Consider the following 25322-nt stretch of genomic DNA (forward strand, 5'->3'; position numbering starts at 1 on the left):
AAGATAATCGAAAATGAATCTTGATGTGAATGGAAGGGGAGAGGGAGTGGGAAAGGGGAGGGTTGTGGGTGGGAGGGACGGTATGGGGGGGAAGCCATTATAATCCATAAATCGTACTTTGGAAATTTATATTCATTAAATAAAAGTTAAAAAATTAAAAAAAATAAAAAAAAAAAGACACTGAAAATCTAATAATAGGTGAAATAGTTTGTAGGAAACCTGTATATCTGTGACAGCTTTATCTCATATAATTGACAACTGCATAATAAGGAATATATAAATTGACTTTTTTAAAAAAAAAAGATTATTTATTTGGGACCGGTGCTGTGGCACAGTGGGTTAAAGCACTGGCCTGAAGCACCAGCATCCTATATAAACGTCAGTTCTAGTCCTGGCTGCTCCTCTTCCCATCCAGCTCTCTGCTATGGCCTGGGATAGCAATAGAAGATGGCCCAAGTCCTTGGGGCCCTGCACCCACGTGGGAGACCCAGGGAAAGCTCCTGGTTCCTGCCTTCAGATAGGCACAGCTCAGGCCTTTGCAGCCATCTGGGGAGTGAACCAGCAGATGGAAGACCTCTCTCTCTGTCTCTCTCTCTCTCTCTCTCTCTCTCTGTAACTCTGTCTCTCAAATAAAAATTTGAGATTATTTATTTGAGAGACAGAGTTACAGAGAGAGAGAGAGAGAGAGAGACTTTCTATCCACCAATTCATTCCCCAAATGGCCGCAATAGCCGCAGCAGAGCCCATTCGAAACCAGGAGGTGGGAGTTTCTTCCTAGTCTCCCAAGCAGGTGCAGGGGCCCAGGTACTTGGGCCATCTTCTGCTGCTTTCCCAGGTGCATTAGCAGAGAGCTGGATCAGAAGTAGAGCAGCGAGGATGTGAACCAGCACCCAAGTGGGATGCCAGCACCGCAGTTATAAGCTTAAGTGAGTAAATTGACTTTTGATTTTTGTCAAATCTTGAGGAAAACATACTAATTAAAAAGCTAGGAGATGAGGGAAGGCATTTGGCCTAGGGGCTGAGATGCCCACTTCCACATCAGAGAGCCTGAGTTCAAGTTCTGGCTCCACTCCTAATTCTAGTTTCCTGTTAATGCAGATCCTGGAACATAGCAGTGATGGCTCAAGTAATTAGGTTCCTGCTACCCAAGCCGGAGACCTGGATTGGCTTCCAGTTTCTGGCTTTGGCCTTGTCCAGCTCCAGTGTTTGGCAGCATTTGAGGCATAAACCAGCAAATGGGAATGCTCTGTCTCTCGAATAAAAATAAATCTTTTATTAAAATTTTATGAAATGTCTAAATGATTAGCAAAATTTACAAAGAAATGCTTTTGGAAACAGAAACAAACATTTCTCTTCTTATTTATTTATTTAAAAGCAGAGAGAGAGAGAGAGAGAGAGAGAGAGGATCTTGCATCCACTGGTTCACTCCTCATATGGCCACAATAGCAGGGGCTGAGCCAAGCTGAAGCCAGGAGCCAGGAACTCCATCCAGGTCTCCCACATGGGTGGCAGAGGCCCAAGCACTAAGGCCATCATCTGGGGCCTCCCAGGTGCATTACCAGGGAGCTGGACTGGCAGTGAAGCAGCTGGGACTTGAACAGCACTTCCATATGGGATGAGGGTCTCCTAAGCAGTGACTTAACACACTGCACAACACTTGCTCCAGAAACAAACATTTCTGACCTAGATAAGTCGTGAGCCAGAAAAATACTCGAGGCTGCCCAGCGGGGTTCCAGTTTGCCACTTCCTTCATGTCCTTTCTTTAGCTCATCTCCTTCAGCGTCAAACCTGAACACAAGGGAGTTAAAAGGAAATGGATTATTGAAAACCTCTTTTGGTGGCTAATTTTGTTATTCTCCAAACCCTGTCTTTTCTCTATTCACTTCGGGAAAAACTCAGAGTGCATGTAGAGTCAACTTTGATTGAAGGGAACTGAACACCGTAATGCACCTTCATCCATATATTGATGACTAGAAGTACTTAAGCTTTGCAGGGACCACCGTCATGACAATGTGTAGTCTTGTAATTTGACTTCTCCCTGCTCAAATAGCTTTATAGGCTTTTTAAATGAATTTCTGTAGCATCCCCCTGAGGGAGAGGAGGAGCAGGTATAATTATCTCCTCATTACAGATGGGTGGGCAGACACAAAGGAACAGACTGAATCAATGAGGAACAAAATCAAACTAAGGGTCCACGTAATTCTAATACAATCCACCGCTTCCTTTGACTTAAGAGAAGCTGTGTTTTGGGAAACTTTGAGAGCCTGGTTTTTTCATTCTTTAGTGTTGTGAGAAACAAAACTCCAGGGAAACCTAAAGAGGAAATGATGAGCCTGGTAAATAGAGCAGCAGCAGAGCCAGTCTACGGAAACAAAATTCAATTTTTCTGGGTCATGTGATCAGGGCCCTTCCAGGCTGAATTCCATCAGCATTTGATCAGCCACAACACTGCTATTGACATAAAAGCAGGCAGAGAGGGGGAACAGTAAACCAACAGACATTACTGCATGGCTACAAACCTCTGAAAGCACTCAACATTCGGGAAGTACTAAGCGACTGGAATTTTTCTGAAAGACAATAGTGTTAAGTGCAGCAGGCTTGGAAAATATGCTGTCTCTGGCCAGAAGCCAGGGTGCTGACACTAAACAGCAGAGCCACAGACCCTGCGGAGAGAACAAAACCCGCCTGAAAACCTGTACTACTAACCCTCTTTCATACAAGGATAACCCTGAAAATGGAAAATGCAACGAAAAGATACGTTTAGGGGCCAGTGCTGTGGTATGGTGGGAAAAGCTGCCGCCTGCAACACCGGCATCCCACATGGGCATCAGTTCGTGTCCTGGCTGTTCCACTCCAATCCAGCTCCATGCTAATGGCCTGGGAAAAGCAGTGGAAGATGGGGCAAGTGTTTGGGCTCTTCCCACCCATGTGGGAGACCTGGATGAAGCTCCTGGCTTCAGCTTGGCTCAGCCCTAACCGTTGTGGCCACCTGAGGGAGTGAACTAACAGATGGAAGCTCCCTGTCTCTCTCCCTCTGTCTCTCTCTCTCTCTCTTTCAAATAAATAAATTTTTTAAAAAAAAATCAAATGAAAGATACATTTTGGTGCAAAAACATTGAAATCCATGCAATTTTGTCCATAATATGCATTTTCATGAATTTCTGAAGACCTCTCGTGCACATAGATTTCAAAATATTTGGCACCAAAATAAACATATCTTCCAAGTCCATTCTCCTCAGGCTTTTTGAAATACCCTCCTATTGTGCTGCATTTTGTTAAGAAGAGATTCACAGAGCGGGGGGCATTTGGGCTAGTGGTTAAGGCACTGTTCGCCATGCCCTAGTCCCACATCAGAGTGGCAGGGGTTGTGTTCCAGCTCCACTTCCATTTCCAGCTTCCTGCTAATGCAGACCTTGGGAGGCAGCAATGATGGCTCAAGTGATTGGGCTTCTGTCACCCACCCACATGGGAGGCCTGGATTGAGTTCCAGGCTCCCAGCTTCAGCCTGGCCCAACCCCAGTCTTCGGGGACATTTAGGGAAGTACATCAGCAGAGACGAGTTCCCCCTTCCCCAAATAACTAACTTTTTAAAGGTGACAATAGCTATGTGTTGTAGGGGGATGAATGTAGGTTCTTCAACACCTGAAGGAATTCCAGGAAAGAGAGGTCAGCAGAGAAATCAGATCTATTAGCAAAGCAAAAGCACACAAGACTGTGCAAGCAAGCTCCGCAGTGAGCTGTGACTCGCCAGCGGGGGGGCAGAGCTTCTCAGCTCAAAGGATCAAGGCATCACCGGGTGTTTGATGGAAGTGGGAGTACAGCTTTGTGGTAAGGGAGGCTGATATCACAGGTAGTTTAAAAAAAAAAAAAGAAAGAAAGAAAAACATGCAGGTCACCTGCTGAACACACCTCAAGAAGCAAGAGGCAAACAGAACAGTTGAGAACTGAGCCTCGCTTCCGATGAAAGCTGTAATGGGAGGAGCATACCTGTAAGAGCAGACCCTCTCAGTGAGGGTGACTGTTGCCATACACTTGCAACGGAGCAGAAGGAAAGACAGCCACAGGCTGTCCATTGCAATATGGACCACAATCCAAGAAGCACACCTGTAACTCAGTATTTCCTCAGTTAGAGTGAGTTTTCTGTGTTCCAACAGGTTTTCTCAGATAGGTGATTTGCATCTCTGGGTAGAGCTAGGGAGTTGATATTCCCTTTAGCTTAGGGACACCACCAAATGCCCTGGAGCCACCCTCCACAGTAACTGTAATATCAATATATTATGACTACCTGTAGGGCATAGCCAGAATGCGCTATGTAGTCGTGTTGGATATTTTCAGGTGGCGCTGGTTTGGGGCTGCAGCTTTGCTGCAATGGTGATTTCAGGTTGCTGGCCGTGGGAGGAGTTTTAGAGGCAACCCTGGGGGGAGGTGTGGTGATGTGCCTCTTTCTCTGACCCCTTCTCCTTACCTACAGCACATGTGCTTAAAGAAGGGGAAGGAGAAAAAGGAGAAAGAAAGGAAGAGGAAGGAGGAAGGAAGAGGGGGAAGAGAAGAAGGAGAAGCAGATGAAGAGAGGTGGAGGAGGAAGAGGGGAAAGGCATACAACAAAAACTGGGTCCTTGGGGGATTCTGGGTTACAATAATCTCACCTTTTAAATAGTGGACGCTACGGCAGGGTCATAAACCAGCAGTCTGAAGTCTCTAGGCTGCTGACTTCATGAGGTCCCCCGTGGTCCCCAGCAGGTAAGGTCGTCTGGAAGCAGAAGCTCACCCCGAGACCTTGCTTTCCCTGCCCTTCACATGTGCACCTCCCTGAGAGCGCCCCTGCCCAGACACCTGCAGCCTGCGAGGCACAGACTACAGGAGATGAGAGGTGGTCGGCTCCTGCAGGTGGAGGCCTCAAAGGAGGAGGTTTAGGATCTTCCTTTTCTGTGAGTTCTGTTCTTCACCAAGGTGAGTATGTTTTGAAGTGTGGACTTCAATTCACTAACAGAGCAGAAATGAACCAAATTCTCAAAAGAGGCAGAAAATTTTAAATGAATGATCTGCTATTCCCAAAGGTACTTGCCTTAAAATTCAATAAATAAAGATAAAGGAAGTGTTCTGTCTAAGATTGTAATGTTCTAAGCTTGAGAAGGTAACATGCTATACACACAGCTACCTTCATAACTAGGAAGACTGGTTGTATAAGGATCGAACCAAGTATTTAGAGGGAGGAGACTTACTGTACTAATCAAGCCAAACACCCTAATTGGATACATCTGATGGTATACTTAATTGTTTGTATTACATGGTGATAAGAATGACTGTAATTGACACTGCTTCACACAGCCTTCAGGATTTATTATTATTATTATTATTATTTGAAATGTAGAGAGACAGATCTGCTATGCTCTGGTTCAGTCCTCAAAAAAAAAAAAAAATGCTAGCAACAGTCAGAGCTACAGGAGGCCAAAGCCAGGAGCCTGGAATTCAACCTGGGTCTCCCACAAGGATGGCAGGGATTCAAGTACTTGAGCCATCACCTGTTGTCTCCCAGGGTGCTCATCAGCAGGAAGCAGTAACCCAGGCACTCAGCCACAGGATGTACCAAACAGCATATTTTTTTTTAAGATTTCATTTATTTGAAAGGGTTACAGAAAGAGGTGGAGACAGAGAGAGAGGTCTTCCATCAGCTGGTTCACTCCCCAGATGGCCACCACGGCAGGAGCTGTGCTGATCTGAAGCTAGGAACCAGGAGCTTCCCCCGGCTCTCCCACAAGGGTGCAGGGGCACAAGGACTTGGGCCATCTTCTACTGCTTTCCCAGGCCACAGCAGAGAGCTGGATCGGAAGTGGAGCAGCCAAGACTCGAATCTGCACCTATATGGGATGCCTGTGCTTCAGGCCAGGGCTTTAACCCACTGCACCACAGCGCAGGCCCCCCAAACAGCATCTTAACTGTTGCCCTAAACACCCATTCTAGCCGTAGGCCTTTTAAAGATTTGTGGTTTTGTTACTTTGATAGTTTAGATTCTTCTGCCACCGACATTATTAACCTAGCAATCAATAATCAGTTATCCATAATGCCATAAATTTTATGAACAACATTCACACGGATATATTGCGGGGTGGGGGGAATAATCAGATTCTTTTTTACCTCCCTGCTACTTAAGCCTCTGGGCTTCACGCATCTTCCACCTCCCTGTTCTTAAACTTCTCAGCTCAAAAGAATTCCCTAAGGATAAAAAGGAGACAAACAAGATCTTCAGGGCCACTCAATCAGTTGAATTGGAATCTTGGGGCGAGGGGAGGACTCTGCCTGTTTAACAAGCAGCACAGGTGAGTTGGAGAAATACTAAAGTTTGAGGTCCATATGTTCTACATCAAAATCACAGCTCATATAGTGTTTTCACAGGTTAATCAATTTTTTTCACCAAAAGTCTCCCTTGAGATATACTTATATCAAATTTTTTTTTAAGATTTATTTATTTTATTTGAAAGTCAAAATTACACACAGAGAGAAGGAGAGGCATAAAAGAGAGAGAGAGAATCTTCTTTCTGTTGGTTCATTTCCCAATTAGCTGCAATAGCCGGAGCTGTGCTGATCCAAAGCCAGGAGCTTCTTCCGGGTCTCCCACGTGGGTGCAGGGGCCCTAGGATTTGGACCATCTTCTACTGCTTTCCCACACCATAACAGAGAGCTGGATCGGAAGTGGAGCAGCCAGACTTGAACCAGCGCCCATATGGGATGCCGGCACTGCAGGCAGCGGCTTTACCTGCTATGCCACAGCGCCGGCCCCATGTCAAATATTTTTAAAGAGGTGGTATTTAGCCTAGCAAATGAGACACCAGCATCTCACATTGAAGCACCTGGGTTTGATTCCCTGTTGCGGCTCCTGACTCCAGCTTCCTGTTAACACAGCCCCTGGGAGACAATGAAGATGGCTCAAGTAGTTGGGTTCCCACAAAGGAGACCTGGATGCGTTCCCAGCTCCTACTTTTGGCCATTGCCCAACCTGGGCTATTGTGTGCATCTGGGGAGTAAACCAGCCTATGGGAGTAATATGTCCATCTTTCTCTCAGATAAACGGAATTTTAAAAATACTTTAACAGCTTCTGCAAGAGAACACCAAATGGCAGACGACCCTGGTGCAACAGGAGAGCCCTGGAATGGGAGGCCGTGGTGGCTCTGCAGAGGCTTCAGGAGTGGCACCTATCATGGAACTTTGGAGAGCCAGGCTGAGGACAAGGAGTAACTCCCTGTCACCAAGCTGGGCTGCCTGCTCAGCTCCCTGGAGTTGATCTGTCTCTTCTCCCTCCCATCATGGAGTCTGACTTTTCCCTGGTTGCTGGGGGCATCCCTCTAGGATGAGATTATGAAGACAGTGCCAGTGCAGAAGCAGACGTGGGCTGGCCAGCGGACCAGGTTCAAGGCATTTGTTGCCATGGGGACTACAACGACCATGTCAACCTTGGTGTGAAGTGCTTCAAGGAGGCAGCCGTGGCCATCCGAGGGGCCATCATCCTTGCCAAGCTCTCCACTGGGCCCATGAGGAGAAGCTACTAGAACAAGATCGGTAACCCCCACACCCTGCCTTGTGAGGTGACCAGATGCTGTGGCTCTGTGTTGGTACACCTCATTCCCACTCCCAGAGGCACAGGCATCATCTCGGCCCCATCTCCAAGAAGCTGCTGCTGATGGCTGGCACCGATGACTGTTACATTTCAACTAAAGGCTACACAGCCCCCTGGGCAACTTTGCCAAGGCCACCTTTGATGCCATCTCTGAGGCCTACAGCTCTCTGACCCCCAACCTCTGGAGAGAGACTGTGTTCACCAAGTCTCCCTATCAGGAATTCCTGGGCCATCCTGTAATGACTCACACCTGAGTGTCTATGCAGACAACCCAGGCTCCAGCTATGGCTACCACATGAATTTTTACAGCCAAAAAATAAAGTGAATTAAGCCTGTTAAAAATAATAAAATAATATAAAAATAAAAAGTAAATAAAAAACTTTTATAAATGAGGTTGAATATAAATGAATGGTTTAAAGGTGATTGATGTTAAATTGCATTTTGACATAGTGTATAAAACACCTTTCTTTAAAAAGATTTATTTATTCAAAAGTCAGAGTGACGCAGAGAGAGGACAGGCAGGGAGTGGGGGGGGGGGTCTTCCATCGGATGGTTCATTCTCCAATTGGCCGCAAAGGCTGGAGCTGCGCTGATCTGAAGCCAGGAGCCAGGAGCTTCTTCTGGGTCTCCTACCGGGTGCAGGGGCACAAGGACTTGGGCCATCTTCTACTGCTTTCCCAGGCCATAGCAGAGCAGCCGATCTCAAACTGGCACCCCATATGGGATGCCAGCGCTTCAGGCCAGGGCGTTAACTCACTGCACCACAGTGCTGGCCCCTTGTTTTTATTTGTTTAAGAAGAAGAGGACACTCACTGAAATGACAGCATCCTGGATGCATGGCCACTTCCTGGTCTTGAGTTCTAGAACATTCTGCCCTTTCTTACAGGACTACCCACTCTATATCTACAACCAGGTGAGCTGGCTGCTGGGGCATGAGACAGTCAGTTCTAGGCAGGGAGTAGGGCCTGACTCTGGAAGAGCAGGTTGGACAGTGGCACAGAGAAAGGGGAAGAGAATGAGAACAATCTGGATACCAGGCATCTGAGAGAGACAGGGACAAGAAGAACTGGAAATAGGGAAGGAACTGGAACTGTGTTGGTAGCAGTTTAGCCATAGTGGTTGTTTTGATCTGTGGCTACTGATGTTCATCCAGCACACCCTTTGGGCATAGAACAGTGTCAGGGAAGGCAAACACTGAGTCTTCAGTTTCTTTTGTTTAAAAAAAAAAGATTTATTTATTTATTTGAAAGGCAGAGTTATAGAAAGAGGAGAGATAGAGATCTTCCATCCATGGTTCACTCGGCAAATGGCCACAATGACCCCAGGCTGGGCCAAGTTGAAGCCAAGAGCTTCTTCCGGGTCTCCCATGTGGATGTTGGGTCCCAAAGACTTGGGCCATCTTCCACTGCTTTCCAAGGTGCATTAGTAGGGAACTGGATTAGTAGCTGAGCAGCCAGGACTTGAACTGGTGCTCATCCGGGAGGCCAGCGCCGCAGGCTGTGGCTTTAACTGGCTACACCACAACCCCCGCCCCAAGTCTTCAGTGTCTTATCTCCTCCCACACAAGTCTTCAGTGTCTTATCTCCTCCCACACAAGCAAGGAAAGCAGAGTTACCATTGTGGGAGCCACAATTGGCTTTCAACAACAAGATACTCTATGCCCAGAGAAATAAAAATTCCCCCAGGAAGGCAGAAAGCAGATGGTATTATGTACTTGCTCTATCTCAAGGACTGTGGAAGGGACCCTGATGTGTGGGTCTGACATTCCTTTGATAAATTCTTCTCAGGGATCTGTTAGGGCAGAAGTAGGGAACTTTTTTTTTTTTTTTAACCAAGGGCCATTTGGATATCATTTACACATCATTTGCAGGCCATACAAAATTATCAACTTAAAAACTAGCCTTGTACAGGTTTATTGAATTCTGAGTCCTCCCTGCAATTGCCCTGGCAGGGCCAGACCAAATGATTTGAGGCCAGATATTCCTCACCCCTACATTAGGATCCAAGCACTGGTGCAGGTGCTAAGAAGACAGAAAAATAAAAGGATAGTCTGTGCCCGCAGGAAACTTACAATAAAAGGAACAGAGCTCTAAAATACATAAATGCGAGTTGTGTGTTTGGTTTAAAACTCATAGCCAGAACCCAGATATACTGGAGGATGCCTTTACCTTATCTGATGAAATTCAGCTTAACTCCTGCACCCCCTTTCTGCTGATGGGAGTGAAACTAACCCCACCTTGCCACTGAGACAAACCAGTCTCTTTCAGTATAAAATTGATTTGGATTCCAAGCTCCCCTCCCCCATCTTTGGTTTCCCTTTTTCATGAGGATGACCTGATTCTCCCAGGAAGGCTTCCCTACCCTCCAGCAGCACAGAGCCTCAGGGCTTCCGTAGTGTGGCTGTCTGCATGCTCCTTGGAGGGCCACGTGTGTGCCTTGGCCGAGCTGCAGTTTATCACAGCTGATATTTGGTACTCGAGGCTGGGGTCCCTGGCCCCTGCCATTGCTGCCAAGCCCAGTCCTTTCCCAGCCACACATTCAGTCTCTCCTGCCACCACTCTGAACCTTGCTAGGCCCCGAGGCTCAGGACCTTGCTAGAGGTTCAGGACCTCTAGACCATCTGCCCACCCAGTATCAGAATGTGCAGGCCTCCGTACTGCTGTCTGTGCTCAGCTGTCCGTCAGAATGCCCTCCGACCTCCTGGACAGATGTCTTATGGGCTGGCTGTGGTGCCCAGCTTGAGATGCACCTGAGCACATCCAGATATCACAATTTTCTCCAGCAGGACCGGGCTATCTCTCGGCACCTCTACCCTACACCTGCCACCTCTGACTCTGCCTATCCTATTCATAGGACTACCCACTGCATATCTACAACACGCCTATGAAATAAAGAAATAGTCCCACCTCTGTGAAAGGTGGGGACCAAATAAAGAACAGCACACATTAGGGCTGACCCCAACATAGGAACTTAGCTGTCCCCAGGGAGAAGAGGAGAGAAATGAAGCATTGAACTCTTTTTTTTAAGGATTTATTTATTTGAAAGGCATAGTTACAGAGAGGTAGAGAAAGAAAGAGAGAGGTCTTCCATCCGCTAGTTCATTCCCCAAATGTCCGCAGCAGCTGGAACTGCGTGGATCTGATGCCAGGAGCCAGGAGCTCCTTCCAGGGCTCCCACGTGGGAGCAGGAGCCCAAGGACTCGGGCCATCTTCTACTGCTTTCCCAGGTCATAACACAGAGCTGGATCGGAAGTAGAGCAGCTAGGACTCAAACTTAGTGCCCATTTGGGATGCCGGCACTGCAGGTGGCAGCTTTACCCACTATGCCACAGTGCCAGCCCCTGAAGCATTGAACTTGACTGCATGCTTAGTCATGAGAGAAGGTTCCATCTGGAAGTGATGATCGCAAACCGTCAAATGTATGTCTGCTATTCTTAGCTGAGAGCCATGGTTTGTGCTGTTCCGTGTAACAAAGTGACTTCATGCATGCCTGACTTTTTGGACTTTACAATGTCAAGGTCTGCGGCAGCTACACATTTTCATGACTGCTGCACAGGGAACGTAGAGGATGTTCTGCAAAGATAGAGCAAGAGGTCCAATTTAGATTAAAGAACAGGAAAAGACTGGGGTACCAGAGACAAACTTCCTGGGCCTGACAGCGGCTGCTCATGCTGACAACATGCCTACCCAGCCACAGGGCGCTGGCAGCCTGGCAGCCAGCCAGTCAAGACCCGTGAGAAATCCTGGCTCTCCCTGACTTCCAGCTGGTATGACCAGCACCCAGTGAGCACCAGCCAAACTGGGTGAAACCTGACAATAGCAGGCATGGACATCTATCATCTTTAAAGCTGCCGTGTAGCCACACCACAGACATGAAAGCTGCAAGCCCAGACTGCGGGGAAAGCCACAGCTCCAACATCTGTTTTCTTTACCAAGTCAATTGAGAGAGAAAAGACAGAGAGATTGAGGAGACATAATCGCAGTTTGTGGGAGTGGGGCCTGATTCAAAAGTGAAAGAAACCAAAAAAGATGATGCTTGTTTTAGAGAGAGGAGGACAGAGAGAGAGATTTTCCATCTGCTGGGTCACTCCTCAATGGTCAGGGCTGGGCCAGGCAGAAGCCAGGAGCTCAGAGCGTCCTCCGGGTCTCCCATGTGGGTGCAGAGGCCCAATTACTTGAGCCGTCACCACTCCCTCCTAGGGTGCACGTTAGCAGGAATCTGGAGCTGATGCAGAGCTGGACATGCTGAAATCAATGCAGGTGTCCCAAGCCCCGTCTACCACTGCGCCAAATGCCCAACCCAGCAAGTGATTTTTTTGTTTTTTGGTTTGTTTTTTAGTCTATCAAGTTAGCTATGGTTTAAAAATCATACTAGAGAAGTTCAGGGCACAGGGAATTGGATATCCTCATGAAACGTATTAAAAATTAGTACAACTGGCCAGAGCCATGGCTCACTTGGCTAATCCTCTGCCTGTGGTGCCGGCACCCCAGGTTCTAGTCCCGGTTGGGGCTCCAGGTACTATCCTTGGTTGCTCCTCTTCCAGTCTAGCTCTCTGCTGTGGCCCGGGAAGGCAGTGCAGGATGGCCCAAGTGCTCCTGCACTGACATGGGAGACTGGGAGGAAGCACCTGGCTCCTGGCTTCAGATCGGCACAGCGCCGGCCATAGCAGCCATTAGGGGAATGAACCAATGGAAGGAAGACCTTTCTCTCTGTCTCTCTCTCTCACTGTCTATAACCCTACCTGTCAAATAAAAATTTTTAGAAATTAAAAAAATAAAAATTAGTACAACCGCAGCCTTTTGGTGGTATTTTAAAACCTTAAATATGTAACCTAACAAATTCCATTTCTAGGAATTGAGTCTGACAGAGTAATTAGATACACGGCAAACAACTCTTTTTGTAAGAATTTCTTTAAAGATTGATTTATTTATTTGAAAGAGTTAGAGAGACAGAGAGAAATCTTCCATCCACCAGTTCACACCCCAGATGGCTGCAATGGCCAGCGCTAGGCCAGACCAAAGTCTGGAGCCAGAGTCATCCTCTAGGTCTCCCACATGGGTGCAGGGGCCCAAGCATTTGGGCCATCTTCTGCTGCTCTCCCAGGCTATAGCAGAGAGTTGGATCAGAAGTGGAGAAGCCGGGACTCAAACCTGCACCCACAGGGGATGCTGGCATCACAGGCAGAGACTTAACCTGCCATGCCACAACACCAGCCCCAGATGATGTATTTTAAACAATGGGAAAATTGCACAGTGACAACTTACTTGATGAGACTAAGGAATTTGTGTTACAATTTTAGGGATGATCATTGAGCTTCTGGCTATGTTTTTAAAAAGTTTTTGTTTCCTAAAGAAATACATTTCAAATATATAAATATAAAGTTTTATCTGTAATTTGCTTCAAGATAAGATAAAATGGGGGTGGAAGAAGGAAGGGATGAGACAGGAGTGGTCTTAGGTTAAAGGATATTGGGGCTGAGTGATGGGTATCTGGGGGTCCACTGTGCTGCTTTGCTATACATTTAAAATTCTCCACAATTAGAGGTAAAAAGAAAATCCAAAAGTAAACTAAAATCGGCCTGTGAGTCTGTCCTTCTTTGATGGCTGTTTAACTAGACAAGGCTATGAGGCTCACTGTGTCAATGCAAAGCAGCTGTCATTTCTTCTGATGTCAATGCATGGAAGTATGGTCACATAAGCAGCCAGTCCTGCACACACCCTGTGCCTGTCACCAGTTCCTGGGCTCTACTTTGCTGATTCCATGGACATTTGTGTGTCTTCAAGCATGCCCTTCATGTCAATCACTTTAAAAAGAAAATAATTTATTTGAAAAGCAGAGAGAGAGAGAGAGAGAGACCTTCCATCTGCTGGTTTACTCCCCGCAAAGATCTGCAACAGAAGAGGATGGGCCAGGTTGAAGCCAGGAGCCAAGAATCCCATCCAGGTCTCCCATATGGATGGCAGGGACTCAAGTACTTTGGACATCAGCTGGTGTTTCCCAGGTACATTAGCAGGGGGCTGGAGCAGAAGCATAGTAGCCAGGACCAGGACTCATACTGGCACTCCCATTTGGGATATGGGAGTACCAAATGGTGGCTTTACCCACTGTGCCACATCCTAGCCCCATATTTCTGACTTTTAACTCCAACAGTGACACTGTCAGCCTTAAGAGTAGGGTGAGAATTGACAGAGGAACACTTAAAATAGCTCAACATTGTGCAGTGTCATGGAAAGAAGTTGGGAACCAGGGCTGGTTCCAATGTCAGATCTGGTACCAGTCCTAGCTGGGCCATTCGTTGGTCATGCAAAGTTGGACAAGACATTGAGCCTGGTTAGTTCTCACTTTGTTGACCTATAGATGAAGTATGGAGGCTGCTCTCCAAGGTCCTTTAACGTCCAATATTCAAAGATCCCATTGAGGAGCCAGGCGGCCCCGGGACTCCGCGCTGCGCACTGCCGCCGGCTCGCGGCCCCACGCGAGCACCCCATGCGAGCACCCACCGCAGCCTCCTGCCCCGCGCAGACATGGCCTCAGGTGCCGCCACCACCGCCACCGTGAAGACTGGAATAATTGGTGGAAGAGGCCTGGATGATCCAGAAATTTTAGAAGGAAGAACTGAAAAATATGTGGATACTCCATTTGGCAAGCCATCCGATGCCTTAATTTTGGGGAAAATAAAAAATGTTGATTGTGCCCTCCTTGCCATGCATGGGAGGCAGCACACCATCATGCCTTCCAAAGTCAACTACCAGGCAAACATCTGGGCTTTGAAGGAGGAGAGTTGTACACATGTCATAGTGACCACAGCTTGTGGCTCCTTGAGGGAGGAGATTCAGCCCGGCGATATTGTCATTAACAATCAGTTCATCGACAGGACCATGACAAGGCCTCAGACCTTCTATGATGGAAGTCATTCCTGTGCCAGAGGAGTGTGCCACATTCCAATGGCTGAGCCGTTTTGCCCCAGAACAAGAGAGGTCCTCACAGAGACTGCTAAGAAGCTAGGACTCCGGTGCCACTCAAAGGGGACAATGCTCACAACTGAAAGACCGCGATTTAGCTCCGGGGCAGCAAGCTTCATGTTCCGCACCTGGGGAGCAGATGTCATCAATATGACCGCTGTTCCAGAGGTGGTTCTTGCCAAAGAGGCTGGAATTTGCAATGCAAGTATTGCCGTAGCAACGGATTATGATTGTTGAAGAAGCACGAGGAAGCAGTTTCAGTGGGCCAGGTCTTAAAGACCCTGAAGGAAAATGCCAATAAAGCCAAAGGTTTGCTCCTCACCACCATACCTCAGATAGGGTTCACAGAGTGGTCTGAAACCCTCCATAATCTGAAGAATATGGCCCAGTTTTCTGTTTTATTACCAAGACATTAAAATAGCACGGCTGCCTAGAAAAAAGGTGACTTTCTAGTTCCTGTCGTTGTGGGAATTGCTGCTTAACTTGGAGAAAAAAAAATCCTGAGAAAGATATGCAGTCTTCATGCACTTGCCTGGGAGAGAAAAACACGTGTAGGAAAGAGAGTACACTACAGATGCTTAAGACTCCTCCTGGAAGACTTGGACTACTTCAAAACATGGGAGAAAAAGCAAGTGCCCAGTCCACATGTGGGTAAAAATCTTACATTTTAGAATTAAACAAGATACCATTCTTCCCTCCGCCTATTAAATTTGCAGCAGTAAAGGCTGGGAAATAATAACTGGTTTCCTATGTTGCCAAAGATGGTAAAGAAGAAATGGGACTCTGGCTACTTATTGATGTGACTGTAAATTGGTGAAATCTTTGGAGGGTAGTTTGGTAAAATGTATCAACAGGCTCAAAAATATATAGGCATTTTATTTTGTGCATTCTCTTAGGAAGTTCTCTTTCAGAAATTATCATATACATTATATAAATAAGAATTCTAATAGGATTAGTTACAGCAAATTTTCAAAACAATATGAATATCCAGCAATTGGAGATAAGTTGTGGTTTAACTGTGAAGCAGTCAACTGAAAATTATGTTTCCACATAATATTTGATATCTAAAAGAAATGACCACTCTATAATATAAAGTGAAAAACTATGTAAGCATTTTACAGTACTTGTTTTAAAATGCCATGTCAATGTACAGAAAGACTAGAAGTATACAAAATCTTTTATTGTATTTGGGGGAGGAGATACTGCATAATTTTTATTTTCTTTGAATATTTCTGTATCTTCACAGTTTCCTACAACGAGTATAATCAAATAATAAAGTTGTAAAAAATAAAAAAAAGATCCCATTGAAGTTCATTCTCAAATACTTGAAAAGCCTATCTTCTATGGTAACCACTAGAATACCTAAAAGGTAATCTACAGAAGTGAAATTAATGCTTCGAGAAGTGATGATTTTGAATAGCCCTTGTCTGGACTGTTGAGGAACAGGTTTTTTTCTTCTTCTTCTTCATACTATTTGTTGAACTCTTTACTTAGTGTAGGGTTAAACTTATGTGTATAAAGTCAATTGAAAATAGATTTATTTAAAAATAATAATATGAATAGGAAAGGGAGGAGGAAGAAGGGTAGGAGTGCAGGAGGGAAGGAGGGTGGTGGGAAGAATCACTGTGTTCCCGAATCTGTATATATGAGATGCATGAAGTTTTATACCTTAAATAAAAAGTTTCTAGGCAAAAAAAAATTAATAAATAATTAAAAGCCTATCCTACAAAATATATTGCTTTTTTTCTTCATAAAGGTAAAGGTATAGGTAGCTTAAAGAGTAAGCTAAATATCTTTGAGGGGTATGTAGTAAAAATGATTCTTAATTGATCTATAAACAAAGAAAATAAAGCAAGCATTTGGCACAATGGTTATGACGCCACTTAAGACTCCCATATCAAGTGCCTAGGTTCCAGTCCCAGTTTTACTTCTAATTCCAGCACCCTAGGAGGCAGCAGATGATGGCTCAAGTGGTTGGATTCTTGTCACTCCACATAGGAGACCTAGATTATTGAGTTCTGGGCTCCTGGCTTTATCCTGGCCCAGCCCCAACTGTTCTGGGCATTTGGGGGGTGAACCAGCACATAATGTGAGAGTTTCTCTTTCTCCCTCTCCCTCCTTCTATACCTTCTCCCTCTCTCTCTCCATCTACCTCTCCCTCTCCCTCTCTCTCTCCATCTACCTCTCCCTCTCCCTCTCCCTCTGTGTGTATCTTGGTCTCTCTTTCAAATAAATATAAATTTAAAAAATAATTTAAAGTACAGTATTTTTAAAGCAGAGTATTTTGTAGTAAATGACAGCAGAGGTTAAGTTCATATCACATGTAAGCTAATCAGGGTTTTGACTGAGGGTCAGAGACTAACATTATATAAAACATAGCAATTAAATTTTTGCTGTTAATTACCTTAAACACCAGAAAAAATAAAATAAAACTCCAACATCAAGGCTAAAGCTGAAAGAAATTGTAATTATAGCAATTAAACAATGCTAGCAATGGCAGCAGTATTTTAAACAATTTGTATGTATTTAATTTGTTTAAATTTTTTAAAGATTTTATTTATTTAGTTGAGAGGTAGAGTCCTTGGGCCCCTGCCCCTGCGTGGGAGACCCAGAAGAAACTCCTGGCTCCTGGCTTCGGATCAGCACAGCTCTGGCCATTGAGGCCATCTGGGGCGTGAACCAGCAGATGGAAGACCTCTCTCTGTATGTCTACCTTTCTCTGTAACACTGTCTTTCAAATAAATAAAATAAATCTTTATTAAAAAAAGAGAGAGAGAGAGAGACAAGATGTGACCAAGGAAACAATGAACCAAGATGTGATCATCAATGGCAACCAAGATCAGCAGGTGAAACACGGAGGGAAAACTTTATAAGGGATCGATCAAGGTAACAACTCTTTTTTTTAAAGATTTATTTATTTATTTATTTGAAAGGCAGAGTGACAGAGACAGAGATAAAGGGAGAGACAGTCCATCTGCTGGTTTACTTGCCAGGTGAACAAAGCCAGGAGTCAGGAACTCCATCCAGGTCTCCCATGTGGATGGAAGGGCCCAAGCACTTGCGCCATCACTGCTGTCTCACAGGGTCTGCATTAGTAGAAAGCTGAGTCAAGACCCAAAGAGAGGTAGCAAACCCAGGCACACCAATGTGAGATGAAGTGTCTTAATAGCTACACAGAACACCCACCCCCAGCTGACAAATGTTAACATTAAAAATAGACATTCTACACCTTCCGATGGAGGTATGCAACAAAGGTACATCCTTGATGGAAAAAAAATCAAACCTGAATCACAACCACCTAACTCCAGTGTGCAGCAAAAGCTAGGGGCAGAGGTACATTGAACAGTAAAACGATCATAAAAATGAAATCAGCCAAATTCAGAATATGAAAAGCAACACAAGGCTCATGTTCTGGTATCATCAACAAAAAATGTTCCAAAGATAATAAAGGTGGGGAAAAACTCATTTTAAAAATAGTGACAAAGTATATTAAAAATGTACTGTGTATTGTGTAGACCTTGTTTGGATCTATTTAAGTTTCTTAATAGTGGAGTTTTTTGGTGTTTTTTTTTTCTTTAAGCCACTTTATTGAAGTATGATTGGCGTACCAAATGCATACATATGAATGCATTCACCTTGATGAACTTGGGAATTAGTTTGTGTCCCTGAGATCATCACCACCATCACTGACATACACATTTCTATCACCTCCAGGAGATTTCTCCCACCCTTTGTTTATTTTGTGTCTGCGTGGTAGGATCACTTAGACCTTTCTGGATCTCAATTTAAACAAACCAATTGTTTAACAAGGAGGAAATTTGAATTCTACCTGGACAAAAGTGTCGATATTAAGGAATTGGTGTTATTTTTAAGTGAGATATACTATTGTAGGGAAGAGGGGTTGGGCCTTATGTATTAGCAATACAGACACATCTATATATGAAATAATAGGATATTATGTTTAGCTTCAAAAACTTTAATGTAGAGGGCAGCAGTATAAATGAAACAAGACTGATCACGAGTTAATTATTGTCAAAGCCAACTGATGTATGCATGGGATTTCCTATGTGTTAATTTTTATTTCATAAATAATGCAGTAAGAGAAAGGGAAACAAAATGCACCAACTTAAAATTATTCTGACGGAAGCAGAAAAGAATATTATTGGGGCCAGAACTGTGGCATAGTGGGTAAAGCCGTTGCCTGCAATGCTGGCATCCCATGTGGGGGCTGGTTTGAGTCTCAGCTGCTCCTCTTCTGATCCAGCTCTCTGCTATGGCCTGGGAACGCAGTAGAAGATGGCCCAAGCGCTTGGGGCCCTGCACCCATGCAGGAGACCTGGAAGAAGCTGCTGGCTCCTGACTTTGGATCGGCTGAGCTCTGGCTATTGCGGCCCTGGGGAATGAACCAGTGACTGGAAGTGGAAGACCTCTCTCTCTCTCTCTCTCTCTCTCTCTCTGCCTCTCTGTAACTCTGCCCTGCAATAAATCAATTAATTTTTTTAAAATAATATTATCATTCTGAAATTGAAGATAATCCCCCCAAATTTCACTTTCTTTGCCTGAAGTGAAGAATGCATTGCAAATGAGCTCTTAAAAAAAGACAAAGACGGATCCCCTAGGGATTTGTTACTTTCTGTTTCCCTTTCTTCCTCTAACTTCGAATTAAGAAGTTTAAAAACTATTATTAAATTATCCTGTTACTTAACAAAAGCCTGAGAAACAGGTGCTAAATGCCGGACTCTGGCTACATCTGTGGACTTTTAGTTACAGTGGGAAATCCAGATGGGCACACCAGGGCAGCATGTATAAAGCAACTGGAAATCAGCACAGGATAACACTGTAACAAAGACAGCTGCCCCCTAGATTTGTGCTTCCCTTCCATGGAGCAGAGCAGTTCCAAGGTTGCAGACACCCAGCCAGGGGGTGCTTTTCCCAGCACCAGGTGGAGCCCTGTGCCTAGTTCTGACAAAGGTGTTAAGCCACATCACTTCTGAACAGAAGCGGCTAAGAGGCAGGTGTGCCTTCTGCACTCTATCTCCAGCTTCCAGTTGGATGCCTGCACCCTGGGCAACTCTAGAAGCTTTGTGTTAAAGACAGCAGAACCCACGTGGGAGACCAGGAGGAAGCACCTGGCTCCTGGCTTCGGATTGGCGCAGCGCACTGGCCGTAGCGGCCATTTTGGGGGTGAACTAATGGAAGGAAGATCTTTCTCTCTGTCTCAGTCTCTCTCACTGTCTAACTCTGCCTGTCCAAAAAATAAAAAATAAAAATAAAAATAAGACAGCAGAGCTTCCCTCACCCTGAATCCCTAAAAGATTGCAAAAGAACACGGCATCCTCCCCACCTCCCCATACCACCACCACAAGTACACCAATACCATACGCACTGTCATCACTGAGCTGCAAGTACAATTTGTATGGTGGTTAGCCACCAAGGTTTGGAATTTTCTCTATTATAGGGGTGATAGTATATGTAAGTTGTTAAGTGGGATGTTGCAATTTATATTCATAGGTGAGGAGTTAAAAACACACACACACAAATTGTTTCATAGAGAAGGTGGAGCCTGAGCTGGATTTTGAACTATGAGCTATGAGGTCTACACGGAGAGGGATACCAGAATAAAGAACCAACATAGGGACCACAGCAGGAATTCACATGTGGCCTGAGGATAGAGGGCCCATTCTGAAGAGCAAGTGTCAGGAGAGTGGGAAATAAGGATGAAGAGACAGGATGGGATCAGAGTAAGGAGATTCATGACAATGAATCCATGATAATGACAAACACTGACGTTTCTGCAGTAAAAGAATGCCTAATAGAAAGTCTATATTAGGAAAAATGATAACACAAAAGAGTGCAGGATGGACCTGAAGGGAAAAGATTAGGCTGGATGACGAGCCAAGAGGATGCTGTGGTAATCCGGTTTTGATATAATTAGAGACCGTTGCCACCTCAAAAGCAAGGAAGGGATAAACGCAAGTGTCATCTTAAAGCGTAAATCAAGCAGGCTTGACAACAGAGGAAAAACACACAAAACCAAACATTCATTCAATTAGAAGATCCATGTGTAATCCTCACTCCGATTGTGTGTTCTACGACTCTATTTGGAGTATATTACTGAATCTGAGTTTGTGCCTTTTTCTATATAATGAGGGGATAGACCCAGATGACCCCAGAGATCTTTCCATCTGTAAAAGCCTGTGGTTATGAAGTCATGACGGAAAATGATGGCGCAACCTAAGAGAAATATTCACCGGGAGAAGGCAAACTAGGAAGAGTATTCTAATGAAGAGCTGGAATTCAGTTTATTTGAATGGGTCCCCTAAAGGTAGTTGCTTGAATTGTGACCAGTATTTGTATTAGAAACAATGCTATACTGAATGATGCGAAAATACTTCAACTCTCCTGAATTTTCAATGTAGCTGTAAAAACCAAACCCTGAATGTGATAACTTCCCATAACAGTTCCACTAATTGCAGTGTTAATTCTCTTTCAGAGAAGAAGAAAACTCTTTGATTTCTTGATCATAAAGCTTAAAAATGTGAGAGTATTTTGGGGAAAAAATGATGGCTTCACAAATAGATGGTGAAACCATCGATTTTATTACTACCACTTTTTTTTTCAATTCAATAGATCTTTTATTGCATTACTGAAATACTACAAGACATAATTCAGGTTTTTGTTCCTGTAGCTGGACAACTTTTAAATCTTATTCATGAGCCTGCTGAACTGTTCCTTTTTCAGGGACATAGACACCATCCAAAAATCTTCTGATATCCTTGTTTTTTTTTTTTTTTAAGATTCATTTATTTACTTGAAAGACAGAGTTAGATTACAGAGAGAGAGAGAGACCTCCCATCTGCTGGTTCATTCCCCAAATGGTAGCAACCATCAGGGCTGGGTCAGGCCAAAGCCAGGAGCCAGAAGCTTCTTCTGGGTCTCCCATGTGGGTGCAGGGGCCCAGGCACTTTGGCCATCCTCTGCTGCTTTCCTAGGCCATAAACAGAGAGCTGGATCAGAAGTGGAGCAACCGGGGCTTGAACCAGTGCCCATATGGGATGCTGGCATTGCAGGCAGCAGCTTAACCCTCTGCACCACAGCACCAGCCCCTGATATCCTTGTTTTTAACTCTCCTTGCCCGCTGAATCAAAGCAGCTGAATTTGAAACAGGTTCAATGTCATTGCTTTCAAGGACTAATTTATCTTTCTGGGCTTGAGATATCAAAAATATAACACCTGGCCTCATCTGAACCCTTTGAATATAGTATTCACCCCAAAATTTCAGATTTCAATGAGAGACCCCATTCTCCTCAACAGTGAAGTTTATGGGAAGGGAGTGACACAGACCTTGTTTTGTAACGGAAGCTCAATGTAACCCTTTTGATCATAGTCTCTCCATGACTGCAGGTGGTACAAATGATTGCCAGTTCCTTTCTACTTCCCTACCATTTGTCAACCTGGAGTCCCTTCTTTTTCTTTCAAAGCAGGCTGAGTTCTACGTTGATCTGGCTGATGTCCCTCTGTGTGGTTCATCTGGAACCCTTCCCAATAACTGTGCGCCCTTACAGATGATGTCAAAATCTTCTGAAATGCCGACAGTCTGATTGTTGAGAATGGTCTTCATTCTCGCAGTAGATGCAGCAAAGAGAGCTATTATTACCACTAATCATAATAGCGCCAACTACTTTTTTCCCCAACTATGTATAGTATAACATTCAATTTTTAAAAAATTTTTTTCTCTTTTTCACAATTATGCTTGGATGTGTTTCATTTTTGCATTATTTTATTAATAGAAAGACTCCTGGGGAAGCTTTTAAAAATTTTTTATTGATGTATTTAAGGCATAGTTACAGATAGGGAGAGACAAAGAGAAAGACCTTCCATCTGCTGGTTCACTCCCCAAATGGCTGCAACTGCTAGAGCTGAGCTGATCCAAAGCCAGGAGCCAGAAGCTTCTGCTGGATCTCCCACGTGGGTGCAGGGGCCCAAGCACTTGAGCCATCTTCCACTGCTTTCCCAGGCTGTAGCAGAGAGCTGGATTGAAAGTGGAGTAGCCAGGACATGAACAGGCATGCACATGGAATGCCAGCACTGTAGGCAGAAGCTTAGCCTACTACCTCACAGTGCTGGCCCCAAGAAGCTACTTCTCAACTGCACTAAGAAAGTAAGCTCTACTTTCTATTCTGAAAATAAATATTGCTAAAGGCAAATAACAAGCCCAGTGCCTGAAACTCAATATAGTTTTCTGGTCCTCCATTATTGGCTTGCCATAGCAAGAAAGGATACCACCCAGCATGTATTTATTCCACAGCCTTATATGGCTCCTTAGACAAGCTATGTAGACAATGCTTGATACAGGTTCAGTTATGCTACAGAATTAAAGCCAAAATGGATGAAATCAAAGAAGGAATGGATTCACAAACATGACAAGAGACTAGTGTCCAGGATAGATGGAGGGGCGGTGTCTTCAAAAAGTTTGTGGAAACTGCATATTATAAAAAAATCATGCATGGATTTCAATTTTTTTTATCCGAAACTGGACTTTTTGAAAAATAAGTATTTTTTCAAATATTTTTAAGATTTACAGTTTATTTGAAAGGCAGAGTTACAGACAGACAGAGGCAGGACTCAGGGTGGGGGGTGTCTTTCATCCACTGATTCACTCCTCTGGCCTAAGCTGGACCCATCTGAAGCCAAGAGCCAGGAGCTTCTTCTGGGTCTCCCACACAGGCACAGGGACCCAAGGACTTGGGCCATCTTCTACTGGTTTCCCAGGCCATAGCAGAGAGCTGGATGGGAAGAGGAGCAGCCAATACTCGAACCGGCACCCATGTGGGATGCCAACATTGCAGGAGGCAGCTTTAGCCATTATGCCACAGCACTAGCCGCAAACTGAACCAACTTTTAATTCCATTTTTTACACAAACTCTTTGAAGTATCTTCATATAAATAACTTCTGCAACTCAATGACAAAAGCATAAGCCATCCTATAAAAAGTGGACAAAGATTTCTAACAGATATTTCACAAGAGTGGCCTCTGAACAGCCAATAAGCAAATGGAAAGTACTGAACACCATTAGTCATCAGGGAATGCTCACGAACACCACAATACCATTATGCACTCACCAAAACAGCAAAAATTCAGAAGACTGACAGCACCAAATGTTGTTAAGAATGTGGAACAACCTCAGCTCTCACACATTGGCAGTAGAAGGGTAAAATGGCAAAATTTGGAAACAGATCTGGTTGTGTCTTATAATATCAAGCACACAAAGCCTATTGATCTAGAATTCCACTCCTAAGTATTTATCCAAGAGACATAAAAACATATGCCAACAAAAATATGTGTACAATACAAAAGTGCTCACAGTAGCAGTTTTCATCAGCCCGAATCTGGAGACCACTCTGATGGTCCTCCATAGGGGAATGGCCAGACCAGCTTTGGTATGGTCATACAACACAACACCACTCAACAATAAAAGGAAATGTGGAGGCACAGAGCACAGTGGATGAATCTCAAATCCATCAGGGCACAAATGTAATGATTTGTAGGAAATTCTAGAAGAGGAAAAACTAATCAATGGTGGGAAACAAATAGAACAGTGTTTACCTAGGGTTGAGGGAAGTGAGGGGGATTGACTGTAGTGAGGCAAGAGGAAACTTTCTGGGCTGAAAATAATGTTCTGTCTTGCAAATGGTTGAGGTTACATGGGTGTTCCACTACTTCCACTTGCCAACATTCTGAATGGTAAGCTTATAATTGATACAGGCCATATATGTACATATTAGTTAAGAAAAAGAACTGTAAATCCATACAAAATCTTGTTAACAATATACATGCTGAAGCCTTTAGAGATGAAGTATGCCATGATCTGTAATTTACTCCATAAAAAATTATGGATGAAGGGACAGATAAATGCAGAGTTGAGTATTAAAGCAAATACAGCAAAACATTCACTGTAGAATGTGCATAGGTGGATATAGGGACATTGTGCGATTATTTCTGTAATGTTTCAAATCTTTCAAACTAAGATGTTGGGCAGTAAAAGGAAACAATGAGACTTCTTCAATTATATTTCTTATCATGATACTTGATTAGAAGATAATAATAACTGATAAAAGAGCAACAGGAAAAAAGCAATTTGGCAATAGTATGAGACCAGCTAACATTTATCAAGGGTGTGCCTGGCTTTTATGAGTTCAATAAAGTTATTAAAACTGGACTCTGATGTCAAGGGTCCATCATTCAAGGGATCTGTCAAATGAAAAAATCATGAGCCAGCATTGTGGGGCAGCAGGTTAAACCACGGCCAGCAAAACGAACATCCCATATCAGAGTGCCAGTTCCAGTCCCGGCTACTCTGAATCCCATTCAGCTCCTGCTAGCGCTCCTGGGAAGGCAGCAGCAGTGACTCAAGTACTTGATCCAAGCCACCCATGTGGGAGAACCAGGTGGAGTTCCTGGCTCCTAGCTTCAGCCTGGTTCAGCCCTGGCTGTTGTGGGCATTTGGGGAGTGAACCAGTGGATGGAAGATACCCCTATCTGTGTGCATGGTGCTCTCTTGTCGAAAAGTAGAGAGAGAGAAAAGAAAAAAATTCAGTTGAGGGGAGGGAAGTACTATAAATAACTGCCCCCATGGGGGGAAAAAAAGATTTAAAGAGAACAGAGAAAAAGAGAATGACTAGAACAAAAATGCAAAATATACATTTTCATTTTGACCAGTTTTATGAAGAGATAAAATGACCAATT

General features: G+C 44.4%; 1 protein-coding gene and 2 pseudogenes across 1 annotated transcript in view; 2 read left to right on the forward strand and 1 right to left on the reverse strand.

The window, feature by feature from the left end:
* Positions 1-25322, reverse strand: part of GSAP (gamma-secretase activating protein) — a 169072-nt gene that overhangs the window by 134221 nt on the left and 9529 nt on the right. The window lies entirely within an intron of this gene.
* On the forward strand, positions 7066-7912 carry LOC127491848 (small ribosomal subunit protein uS5 pseudogene; annotated as a pseudogene).
* Positions 14097-15063, forward strand: LOC100339640 (S-methyl-5'-thioadenosine phosphorylase-like; annotated as a pseudogene).

The sequence above is a fragment of the Oryctolagus cuniculus genome, chromosome 3 (genome assembly GCF_964237555.1).
Source record: "Oryctolagus cuniculus chromosome 3, mOryCun1.1, whole genome shotgun sequence".
In the NCBI taxonomy this organism is placed as follows: Eukaryota; Metazoa; Chordata; class Mammalia; order Lagomorpha; family Leporidae; genus Oryctolagus; species Oryctolagus cuniculus.